Source organism: Pinus tabuliformis, chromosome 8 (genome assembly GCF_031772625.1).
Source record: "Pinus tabuliformis cultivar Carrire ecotype Pingquan chromosome 8, CPIR1, whole genome shotgun sequence".
Lineage (NCBI taxonomy): Eukaryota > Viridiplantae > Streptophyta > Pinopsida > Pinales > Pinaceae > Pinus > Pinus tabuliformis.
In genome coordinates this window covers 114,164,135-114,177,374 of record NC_142294.1, presented here as the reverse complement: position 1 = coordinate 114,177,374, position 13,240 = coordinate 114,164,135, and positions in this window count along the sequence as shown.

Here is a 13,240-nt window from a genome sequence, read left to right as displayed (position 1 = left end):
TTGCAAGGATCTATCAGAGCTCCAGTGGTAGTATGTGTGCATTACCACATCCAGACCATGCATCAATACCCAGTTGCGCTTGCTCACCATTTCCAATTTTCCAAGCTAGTCCTTCATTAATGACTATGATAGACTAAGTGATAGCCTTCAAGATGATAGATGCACTAGTAATGCCCTGGGCTAGCTTGCGAATCCAGTCCATGATAGATAGAGGGTGAATGTATTTAAAATAAACCACCTCTTTCCATAGGCTATCTGATGTGATAATTTTCCACCCCATCTTCGCAGCGAGTGCCTTTGCAAATAATTGAAGATCCTTTATAACCCATCCACCCCATTTTTTTGGTTTCCCAATTTTTTCCCAACAAACCTGGGCAAAATTCCTCCCAACATTTTTCCCTTGCCATAAGAATCGACTACAAATATGTTGAATTTTGTTGATTATGCCTTTTTGGATCCAAGAAAGGGCCATCCAATATACTCGGATGGCCTCTAGTATAGATTTGATAAGAGTGGTCCTACCCGCTCTCGAAATTCATCTTTGCTTCCATATGTTGATGCACTCTTCAATTTTTTCAATAAGCCATGTCCAGTCTACAATACGATAACCATTTGGCTTAATCTTGAATCCGAGGTATTTGAGACCTGTCTCCAGTTCTTTCCTAAAAAAATGAAAATGATGTAGAGCATGTCTTTGCTCATTTTATAAGCTTGACACCAACAATATGGTGGATTTTTTGAAGTTGGGATCCATACTTGTATATTTACAAAACAGGGATAAAATATTCTTAAAACTAGTGGTATCATTGATAGAACCATTTAAAAAAATAAGTACATCATCTACAAACAATAGATGTGAAAGATAGGAAACTTCATATAGCTTTACACCACCTAGAGACCCATCAGCATGAGCTTTGTTAATAGTCTAATTAGCCCCTCCATGATCAAAATAAATAACAATGGTGATAATGGACATCCCTGTCGCAGACCATGTTCAACATGGAAAAAATTAGATGCAGCCCCATTGATGAGAATGCTATATGATGAAGATGTGAAACAACACATGATCCATTTTATGAAAGAGTGAAGGAGGGAAATATGGGTAAGAATAAGCTGAAGATATGTCCATTTAGCTTTGTCAAATTCTTTTGATAGTTAAATCTTTAGAATGATACTCTTAATATTATTAAGCTTGATCAAATGGATTCCTTCTTACACTGTCCCGATGGCTTCATAATCTGGTGTTGATTTAGAAATGTGAATTGTTCCTTGGAAATCATCTTGGATAGTATAGGTTTAATGCGAATAGCAATAATTTTTGAAATTATTTTATATATGTAGTTGCATAAGGAGATGGGATAGTAATCATCAAAGGTTTGAGGGTGATCGAATTTGGGAATGAGAGCAATAAAGGTCGAGTTGAAACTCTCATGCATCTGACAAGAAAGTCTACAATCCTCAATAGCTAAAAGGAGATCAAGCCCAATATGTTCAAATAAGTTAAGGTAGAATTCCATAGGCCATCCATTAGGTCTCAGGATCTTATCTCTTTTAAACCATTTCAAAACAGCTTCCATTTCCCCCAAAGTCACCTGTTCATTTAGAGTCTTTGTATCATTTGCTTCAAAAAATCTAGGTATCGAGTCAACGATGCGGAGTATCTCAACAATGGTAGCTTCCCTAGGTGCTTTGAGCATTTTTTAGAAATTTCTGATACCCATATTTGTAGACTGGTTGAAAGTGATGGCTTCCCTACCAGCCTGATCCCTTAAATTCCAGATTGTGTTACTAATATTCCTCCCCCTGGCACATTGTTGAAAGAACTTTGAGTTTTCGTCCCCGCCCTTAGCGAAATTACTTTGCTCTTCAATCTCCATGTCTCCTCTTTCTGTATCAGGAGAAAAATATTTTCTGTTTCCAGGCTTATAAAATGGTCCTTAGTTTCGCTGGATGTATAACTTGCAATACCCATGTTTTCCTGCTCTGAAATGTCAGATTCAATTTTCTGAATGGTAGCCTCATCCTTTTTCTTTTTTTCTTTGGCCCATCTAATGGTTTTGTGTTTGATATGAGCTAAATTTCTTGCAATCACTTTAGCCAGAGAAGAATGTTGTCATGACCACAGTGAGTCCAGGAATCCATGACTAATTTATGAAATTCAGCTTCTGCAAGCCAAGTGGCATTAAATTTGAATGGGGAATTTGGCTTGTGATTGGAGTTCATAATTTCCAAATAAATTGGGGAATGGTCAGATATTCCCCTGATCTCACCCATTGTCGAATTTTGTCCAACTTAGCTAATAGAGGTTCTTTAATCATGAAATGGTCCAGTCTTGTGGCTAGAGCATCCTCTCCTGTTCTCCTATTCCTCCAAGTCGGCAGAATCTTGGCTGAGTCAACGTTCACAAGGTTATTGGAGTCCATCATATATTCAAAATATGTCGTCAAAGGGCCATTTTGTGCCCTAATTCCCCAAGATTCAGCATGACCGAAAGAGAAATTTAGGTCTCCTCCTATGATTAAGTTGTCTTCTTGCATGAAATCTGCATGAAATCATCTTGTCCCAATAAGCCTCCCTATAATGGAAGGGACCATATATATTAATCAGTTTTAGGGATGTATCAATATCAATGGTTGTGAAATCACCCCTCAAATATCCTTCTCCCCCCCAAATATTTTTTATCTTGATAGTCTTTTTGTTGAAACCCAAAGCACATCCCCCGAATCTCCCTCTTACATCCAAAGCATGGAAAATCTAGTGTGGAAGAATTTCACTAGTATCTTATTGATGGAGACCCCATATCCCAAAGTCTCTTGTAGTAATAAAACATAAATCCTATCCGATCCTAAAAGTCTTGTGAGAGCTAGTTTCTTGTCGGGGCTAGCCAAGCCCCTGCAGTTGAAAGAAAGGAACTTCATGATATAACCTAATTAGGGTTTCCTTTTTCTCTAAGAACCTAATCAATAGGAATCTGGATATCAGTCACCACCTCAATACCCGCTCACAGTATGGATTTTGATAAATTTTATTGTCTACCCCTAGGAAATTTTTGGGCTCTAAAGGGAATAAGGTCCTCACCCAATCTAAAGATGAGGGTTAGAGGATGGGGAAGAGACCACAAATTTTACCTATGGGAGCCACCGGAGTTAGAATCCTCCCTGGTGGGAATAGAGAGAGGGTCCATGGTAATGATCAGTAAAAAGTTCAGTGTAGAGGGGGGCACCGATACAAAAAGACAGTTGATGGAACTCATTTTACATGCATCTATACCCATTCCCAAAATAGCTAATGATAACAATGCATTTCCAGTATTCTTTAATTTATGAGGAGAGGGGGGAGAGAAATTAAGAGTACCTGGAAATAATTTAGGGCCCCTTGATCATTAGCGAGTGACCCGAGCATCAGGAGTGTGGGAGACCTCTTGTTGAGAAGCCTCCACATCCATTCTTTGCCTCGACTAGGGTTCTCAACGTTCGATGCAAGAGTTGATTTAGCCTTCAATGTTGTCTAGGTACCCACATAGACAAATCTTCTCGATGGCTTAGGATGATTCCCGGTGATAAGCGGGTAATATTTATACATGTGTCCCACATCATGACACCTCCTGCATCAAAATGGTATCCCCTCATAATCCAGGATCTGCCAACGAATAATGTCCCCTAACTCAAGTTGGTAACTCTCCACCAAAACTTCTCTTATGTCGAAGTCCACTAGTATCCTAGACATGGCCAAACATCCAGATTCAATGTAGGATCTGTTGTTGTCGAGATAGATGCCAAGATCATCCCCGATGCATCTTAACATTTCCTCGGACCAGAATTGTAACGACAGCCCTGGGAGTCTAACCCAAATCAGCCCCACCCCCAATTTTCCCTTCTCTGGATCGAAAAGAGATGACCACCTCTTGAGAAGCACTGGTATCATCTCAATATGTCAGTATCTTGTTAGAACCCAGCTTGCTAGTTCCGGCTTCGTGAAGATGAGTGCGAACCATCCCCGAGTCATGGTTATAATCGTTGGCAGCTGGTCCATTAAATGACCCCAAATCTCCACAATCCACCTTTTTAATCATGCAGGGGTATAGTTTCGGCCCTGAACTCTTCCAACCAACACTATGCTATTTGTGAAAGTAGCTTGGGCCATGTTGATTCCTTCACTAAATACCAACAGACACCCCCATTCGTGCACCTTTGAGCACTTTGATTTTTTATTCTCTTCTGGTTTCTTAGCTTGTGCTATCGGCTGTTGCTCATCCTCCACCTATTGGTTATCATCAGAGTCTGAAGCCCTATTGTCCTCAGGCCCCAGTTCTTGGGCCCGTTATTTATTTTAATTTGTCAAACTAATCAAAAGCAGTCCCATATAGTGTCAGATGTCCAATTGTAAAATCACTATTAACGGTTATTCGAGGACAATTGGGATTATAGGAAAATGTTCGATAATAGACAAGATAGAGAATTCCATCAAATATTTGATCGGTAAAGAAGTTCCATCGTATATTCGATAATAGTCAGGATTTTAGAAAAAGAAAAATCATTTAACTTCAGACACTTTTTCCAATTTGATCTATTTCGTCAAATTCAATTGTCAGAATTTTTGCCAAAATGTAGTAGTGATGCTATTCCAATATTGATGGATACTTCCATAGTATGAGCTTCACCATAATTAAAGAAAATATGAACTAATGTTTTATCTTCCATTGGGACTGATTTATTTATTTTGGTGGTGTATGTTGATGAATTGTTTCTTATAGGTGCAATGAAGCTCATTGCAGGGTGAGAATTAGATATTGTAGTTGAGTTTGGGATGAAGAAAGTTGGCATGCTTTTAATTCTTGTTTTTGGAGCTTTGGTAAAAACTAGGGGAGATATTATTTAGGCAAGGTAAGTATGCAGTTGAGATCCTAAAGAGATTTCAAATAGTGAATTGCAAACCTACAACCACACCTATGATCACCAATTTGAGGAACATGATATATTTAGATTTAGAGTTGGTGGATCCTACATTATACATCCAATTGATAGGTTATTTCATGTATTTATTAAACTCTTGACTAAATTTATGTTTTGTAGTGAACACCTTGAGTTAGTTCTTGATGGAGCCAAGGTGAGAGGATTGGGTAGAAGAAATATAGGTTCTTAGGTATTTGAGAGGCACAATGGAGTATGACCTTAGATATGTTGGAGGTGGTGAAGTGAAGTTGCAGGGTTATATAGACTAGATTGGGTAAGCAGTGCAATAGATAGGAAGATCACCTTAGGGTGTTGTTTTAGTTTGGGATAAATGGTGATATTTTGGTACAAAAGGAAGAAAATTTCCATGAAAATTAGCTCAATAGAGAAAGAGTATGTGGTAGCTAGTACAACAAGTTGTGAGGCCATTTTTATTTTCAAGTTACTTGTAGTTTTATTTGTATAAGATTTGGATTCCACAATGATGTACTATAATAAATAAAGGTTTATTAGGGAGAATCTAGTGTTTTATAACAAGTCCAAGAACAAAGATATTATCATTTAATTCAAGACAAGATTTAGAAGGGATAAATGAAGGTTCAATATGTACCCATGGATCAATAAGTTGTTCAGATTCTGACCATACCCATCACAAAACAAAAGTTTAAGCCATTCAGATACAAACTTGGATTAGTGAAAAATTCCTTCCACATTAGAGGCAGCATTGAGAATTATAACTTAGATAGGAACTTCCACACATTTTTAGTGTGAACTGTGAGTAATAGTTTGAGATACTTTTTAAAAAGTTTCAATGTAAATGAATTCTATTTTGTAATTCAGTTTAGTAAAAAGTGAGTGTCTTATTTTTATAAGTTGAGTCTAAAACTGTATTTAGAGTAGAAGTAATATTAAAAATATATTCTCTACTAAAACTATAAATATAGGGAAAGGTAGAGGGTATTACACACATGCTTAAGCAATTGAACAAGAGAAAGAGATAGAGTAGGCAGTCAAGGAAAAGACATTCTTAGGCAGCACACAATGTGAAATAGTGCTTTGTTAAATTCCATATAGTTGTATGGAAATGTATATACATGTCCATACAATCATACAAACAAACCATACATGTTATCCTATAAGTCATTCAATAATTATTTGTTGCTTATGTGTTTTTCAATAGGATGTACAAACTTGTTTGTAGTGTTTTTTTGTATTTGTTGTAGATTTTAATCATGCATAGTTAATTTCTCCAAATATATTCTCAATAAAACAAAACATACGCAATGGAAAACACACAAGTTAACATAGAGATTTTACCTTGTAAACCGAAATAGAAAAAGGAAAAATATTTTTCTATATATATTTATCCTTACTATAGTATATATATGTAAATATATACAACAACATCCATAATCACCTATCCATTTACTCTGGATTAGAATACAACCTTTTTTTCTCAGCTAGAATTAAAATGTATAGGATAAGTCCGAATATATAAGTATCAATTTTTTGATACCACATCTTTTGTGATTTATTTGACCCATATAGGGGCTTTTTCAACCTTCATGCCAACTCTTTCTTTCCCTTCACCATAAAATCATTCTAGATGCTTCATGTATATTTCTTCTTCCAAATCCCCATGTAAGAATGTTGTCTGCATGTCCATATTGTCTACTTCAAAATCAAAAGCAACAACAATAGATAGAAGTAATATAATACAAGTTAACCTGGGAACATGATAAAAATATCACCAAATCTAATTATCGCTGCATAGGAATTACCTTTTGCTACTAACCGAGCTTTGTATTTCTCCACTCTAACTTTACACCTACATGAATAATTACCTTTATCGATTTACATTCCTACATATTAAAACTATGCAATATTGTCTTGACATACTTCCTCTAATTTAATTATAGTTTCCTCTTTTCCTGATCTCTTTTAATTCCATCCCCAAAATGAAATTTGCAGCACAAAAATCATTCATGTCAAATTTAGAGCACAACTGAGTTTTCTCTTCCTGGATGATTTCCTTGCCATTTCCAATTAGCAACATATTACTTGCATACAAGACCAAATAAATAAGACGATCACCCAATAATTTGAAATACACATAGTGATCAACGTTGATCCTTGTGTAACCAATTCCCAATATATAAGTATCAACTTTTTAATACCACATCCTTTGTGATCTCTTTAATCCATATAGGGACTTTTTTAGTCTGCATTCCAACTCTTTCTTTCCCTTCACTAGAAATACTTTTGGATGTTTCATGTAGATTTCTTTTTCTAGATCCCCATGTAGGAATATTGTCTTCATGTCCATTTTCTCTACTTGAACATAAAAAGTATCAACAACATATAAAAGTGATCTAATAGAAGTTAACCTAGAAACATGATAAAAAATATCACCAAATATAATTCTCTCTACATGGGAATAATTTTTTTCTACTAATGTGCTTTGGATTTCTCCATGCTATCTTCAACATTGAACTTCTTAAACACCCATTTTCTCCCAATGTCATTTATTCTAGCTAACAATTTCACTAGAACCCAAGCCTCAATTTTGTATAAGGCTTCCATTTCTTCAACCATGGATCTTTTCTATAGATTTCCATCCTCTAAATCCAAAACATCCCTAACGATTATAAAATTATCAATAATAATAAGCAAAGAAAAATTGAATGGAAATTAGGTGGAGTATACCTTTCTGGTTACATTTTTTCTCGAACTGATCTCCTTAATGCTATAATATGTAGTTCTTCTTTTGGTAATTCTTTTTCTTTTGTAGAGTCCGATTCATCATCCTTCAATTCGAGCTCTATCTTCTTTGATTCTTTCTCCATTGGTAGGACTTCATATCTAACAACATATTTGATTTCTTTAAAAGCTACATCTCAATTATACACAATATTCTTAGTTTCTAGGTTCCAAAGTGTTAAACAACATAAAATAATAGACAAGATATGAAATATAAAAATTGAATGCATTTACCATTCACAATGATATAAATTTATATACTTTGTGTGACCCTTGTTTTTCATATACCAAGTGGTCTCTTGGACTTCAATGATTGTTTATATTCCACACCCAAAACCCTTAGCGGATTGGATGTTCAACATTCCCCCCTTAATCTGAAGGGGTATATTTGAGTCCAAGAAGAGAGTTGTAATACAAAATTGGTAGCCAATGGATGAGTGTTCTCTTTCAAATGAAGGTATAAGGTTTGAGAACTCAAGGTCTCAACCGACAATGGTTTAAGGATGACCACCAACACTGGAACACTTAGTATAGTTTCTAAAACTCTTCCAAATATGGCTAGACATTGAAGTCGTATTCTAGAGTAAGTGCTTACTAATTTTATGAAAAGGGAAACCTTTCAGGTATCAAATTGGAATGCTTGATGCAGTTCCTTGAAAATTTCCAAATCTGGCTAGAGGCCGAAGTCTTCTGCTAGTGGAATGTTCTAAGAAAAAGGAGACCATTGAGGTCTCAACATGAAACTCTTCCAAATGTGTCTAGAAGCTAAAGTCTTATGCTGGAGAAAGTGCTCCCTAATGTTGTGATACTTTTAGGGTCTCATCTTGAAACACTTGATGTAGTTCCTTCAACATTTCCAAATCTGGCAAGAAGTTGAAGTCTTATGTTAGAGGAATGTTCTAGAAAAAGGAAGACTATTGAGGTCTCAACTTGGAACTCTTCTAAATATGGCTAGAAGCTGAAGTATTCTACTAGAGGAAGTGTTATGAAAAGGGATACCATTGAGGTCTCAACCTGCAGTGGTTTAAGGAAGGATGCCAACCAAAGTGAATTGCCTTAGGCTTCTCTGGCTACAACTTTGAATTTGGGTATTGCTGACTCTGGCTCTAGGTCAACTTGTGTCTTAGGTTCACATAATGTATCGTTGAATCTTATAGATGACCATAAATCCCCCCTCCCCCTATTTGATACAAGGTGATAATATGAAGAAAAATCAATTGCAATACTTTTCAATACTTGAGAACAAATTCTATGGTATGAGCGAAATATCTTCTTAGTTGTTGAAGCTCATTGACAAGAAGCGATCCATCCAAGGTGAATCTTCATTCTTGTAGGAGGCTTGTTTATGAATAATTTTCTTGAATGATGAGTGTGTTTACCACAATGATCACATGGATGCATACCAAAAAAAATATTTTTCACATGGCCAACTCTGTCACAATGTTGGCATCTGACAATATGTTGTGGAGGAGGAAGAGGAGCACGTGAAGATGAGTTGTCTTGAAAAAATACAACACTTTGAAATTTGATGGGTTTTGAATACTATGGAGTGTGAAAGGACATATCCTTGTCATATCCAAGATATTTTCTATTTTTTTCTAACAAGCTCTTCCCAAGGTCTGATGATTGGCTTGGGAAGTGCAGGTTGAAATTGTGCATCTGCATGCAAATTTTCTCTTGAAATGGGCAGATGATAGGAGTCAAACTCAATGTCACTGATTTTATCAATCTCTGACGGATAATGGGAGCCAACTTCAAACTAAAAAAGGGTATTCTTCTAAACAAAAACAAGTTCATAATGATGGCTATGTTGTTGTAGCTCCTCTTGTTTTGGTTGAGATTGAAGCTACAAAAAGTCAAAATTTTCATGTGCATTTTGCAGACAGGTCTGAATGTGAAAGTGTCTTTGTTGATGTTTACCATCCCATAAAAAGTGGAATATATTAGAGTATTCAACAACTCTAATGGATCTTCAGTTATAGTCATTTTCTCCAACCTTACCATTAATATCTTCGCTAGAAATTGCACAAAACTTGTTGGATTATAGCTGCAACTTACAAATGTTTTAATATTTCTACACAGTTTGTAATGAATCTTGATAAAAAACATCATGAATATTCCATGAAATTGAATGCATCATCCAACGCAGTGCTCAAATTTGAATCAACTCAATGTAGTGGTGTTTTAAATCAAGGCATTTGACATACATGCAATCTACCAATGCATATGAAAACTCTAGCATATGAATGTGAATCATTGTTCAACCATGTGAATGAAACACCAGTTCATAGGAATATGTATCAACGCACATATCAGGACTTCACTGCACTTACTGGTTAGATATACATATAAGGAGCACGGGCCACTGACATATAACATCAACGAACGAACACACCATATACAATCCAACACCTTCACAAACCAATGACATACAACATAAATGAACCAACACACCATATACAGTCCATGACTTCAGAAACCAATGGCATATAACGTCAATGAACCAATGCACCATATATAGGAGTTAATGCAACAACGACGACTCTGACACATAACATTGACGTAGATTTCGAACACATAAAATTTTATGTCCATCACACACACATACACAAAACACGTCAACACACACGTCAACACACACGTCAACACATTACTCAAAGTAGAGGATAAACCATCGCAACAATATATGAAACAAATGGATAAACCATCATTCACATTAATGTATAATTTGTTCAATACATTTCAGAGTTCGTACAATAATGAATGTCCAACGCACAATCAATTTAATGCAACTCACTTCATCGCAGAGAAACAACGCAACACCCATGACATATGTAATTCAACACATAAAAATGCATGGACTCAGAGGCATAAATCACTCGCTGCTCACTTCATTCAATGCAAATATTCAACTCACATTCAATTGCAGAACTCTAATCAATGCATATGCCAGTTTTTTAAAGAAGATGAAGAGACGTACGAGCGCCATGTTTAGGATTGTCTTTCAATATAATACGAACCAATATGAATAGAAGAAATACTAGTAGTTGCAGTAGAAGAAATACATGAAGGGTGAATGACCAACAAAAAAAAGGTGAGAACTAGCTTTAAAGCATTAAAATGAGCTTGGGGAAACTATATAGGTGAGAATTGTACAAAAACATGTAAATACAGGAAATAGGCATATACACATGAAACTCTTTTAAAGATGTATCAAGGATATTAAGGGAAATGATAAAAGATTTCTTACATTTTTAATATACTCTTAGTCAGAGTTAAAAGAAGTAAATAGTATTATAATACAAACATGCAAATCACAAACATAGGTATTTTCATGTAAAACGCATCATACATCTACAAAAAGACTATGAATAAAATTTTTATAAACATATTCATTCCAGTAATATATAACAAAGAATTTAGTCACAAAATGTTACAGTAAGAAATAAAGTTATGGTTAAAATTAACTGTACTTACAGAAGGTTAGAATTCTAAACTAAAATAGGATGTGCCATTAAATTTCCCCAACATCTCAGTACAAATTAGGCATAAGCCTTAAATATTTCACTTCCTCACAAGAAGTAATTTCTCTTTAAATAAACAAAATAAATAAACAATCAAGAAAATCTTGAAATCTTGTTCTCGGCCACTTCAACACAACAATCATGTTCATGCAGATGAAGTAACTAAGGGTTCGGGTAATCCTAACTAGTAAACACCAATTGAAAAATTTCCATGAGCAAGAAGAATACTTTAAGGCTCTTAATTAAAAAATAAATGCTTTAAAGAAACTTGCAAGTCATAGTTACATGCATGTATATGCTAGAACATATTTTATGTTAACATTAATAGACAAATGAAAATATTGCAGAATATATATTAAGAAGTTATTAAAAATATGTGGATTTATTAGCAAGAAACATTACTTGAACAGAGGCTAGAAAACACAAAATACCTTGTCATTCATCTGTATTAAGAAGAAATTGAAGTTAGTATGAATGAATATACATTTTGTATAATAGTAAGTAAATGTATATACAATATGTTGGTTCTCCAATTGTATTGTCCCAGTAATTGAGAACAAAACGATAATACATTCACTAAGGATCAAAGATCCTCCCACTTTAGGTGACAAGGGTTGAACTCCCTTTCACCACAGGGGTATTCCCTAGTAATAATGGTAATTAAAGAAATATTCTATTTAAGCAAATAAATAAGGCCAAGTTATTCATATGAGAGTGTTTTAGATAAAATATTTTTTTAGGGAAATAAAGGTGGTAGGAACACAATAAATGATACTTCTTAAATGAGATATCATTCATGACAAATTAGGTTAAAATAATATATCATAATTCACACATGACTAGGGTTACTTAGAATTAAAATTAAAAACGAAAGCTAGAACAAATCAGCTTGAGTACATATGATTGCAAAACGTAGTTAAAATGATAAGATGTCAAGTATCATTATCAATTTATCCTACTACATAACAACTAGAATATTCAATTTAATTGTTTCTAATAATAAATATTGGAGAAAAATTAAATCAAATTAGTGTGTGAAATATTACAGAATTTGATCGAGTCAAACTATTCCCAATCAACTAGATATGACAATGAAATAAATACAATGACGAACAATAATTAAAAGAGAAATGAAATAAAAAACTAGTTTTTATGTCATTGAAGTTCAATATGCAAAAAAACCCTAGTAACATGTATCATTAGAATTTCAACCTGCAACAAATAAACTGAAATATGATTTAAAAATCCCTTCAATATCATGTATTCAAAGTATTTAAATCATTTATGTATTCAATATTTTTGTACAGTCAAGCTATATAAACCAATATTGGACAATAAACTAGTAATTATAAACCACATATGAAGAAGAATGCAAGGAGAGAGAAGAAAGTAAAATAATCATGATATTATTCATTAAAACATCACAGTCACAATGAGAAGATCCATTGCAAAAAGTGAATTATGGATGTAAAAATTCATCTCCAGCCTACCATCCTTCAATCTATTCTCCGAGAACCCCTAAATGAGTGCTTTCATCCCTTTTTATGTTATAGAAATTAGTTTCTTATTTAGTTCTCATAAATACCTTAAATAGAATTACATTAATATTTTTTTGGCTAAACAAAATATGAGTTTCCTCCTTAGTATTGATTCTCACTCAAATATTATTCCTGCAATTTATTAAAATGCCAACCTACAAGGAAAAACAATTTTTTTTAAATACGAACTAGAATAATAAATAAATAAATTCTTACCCCCCACATGTATTTTTTAAAATAAATAATATATGAACTTTACGTATCAAAAAATTATATTATATATGATCTAGATTGGATCATTATATCATTTTTCATCCATCTTGATGCATTTAGAGTGGAAAAAGTGGAGGAATCAACTCTCTGGACCGTTGTTACCGGCGGGTCCCAGTTTCGCAAAAACGGGATCTGAAACCTTTCGGGAGAGTTTTGAGGCATCAAACAATGATTTTTGGGGTAAAAATTTTCC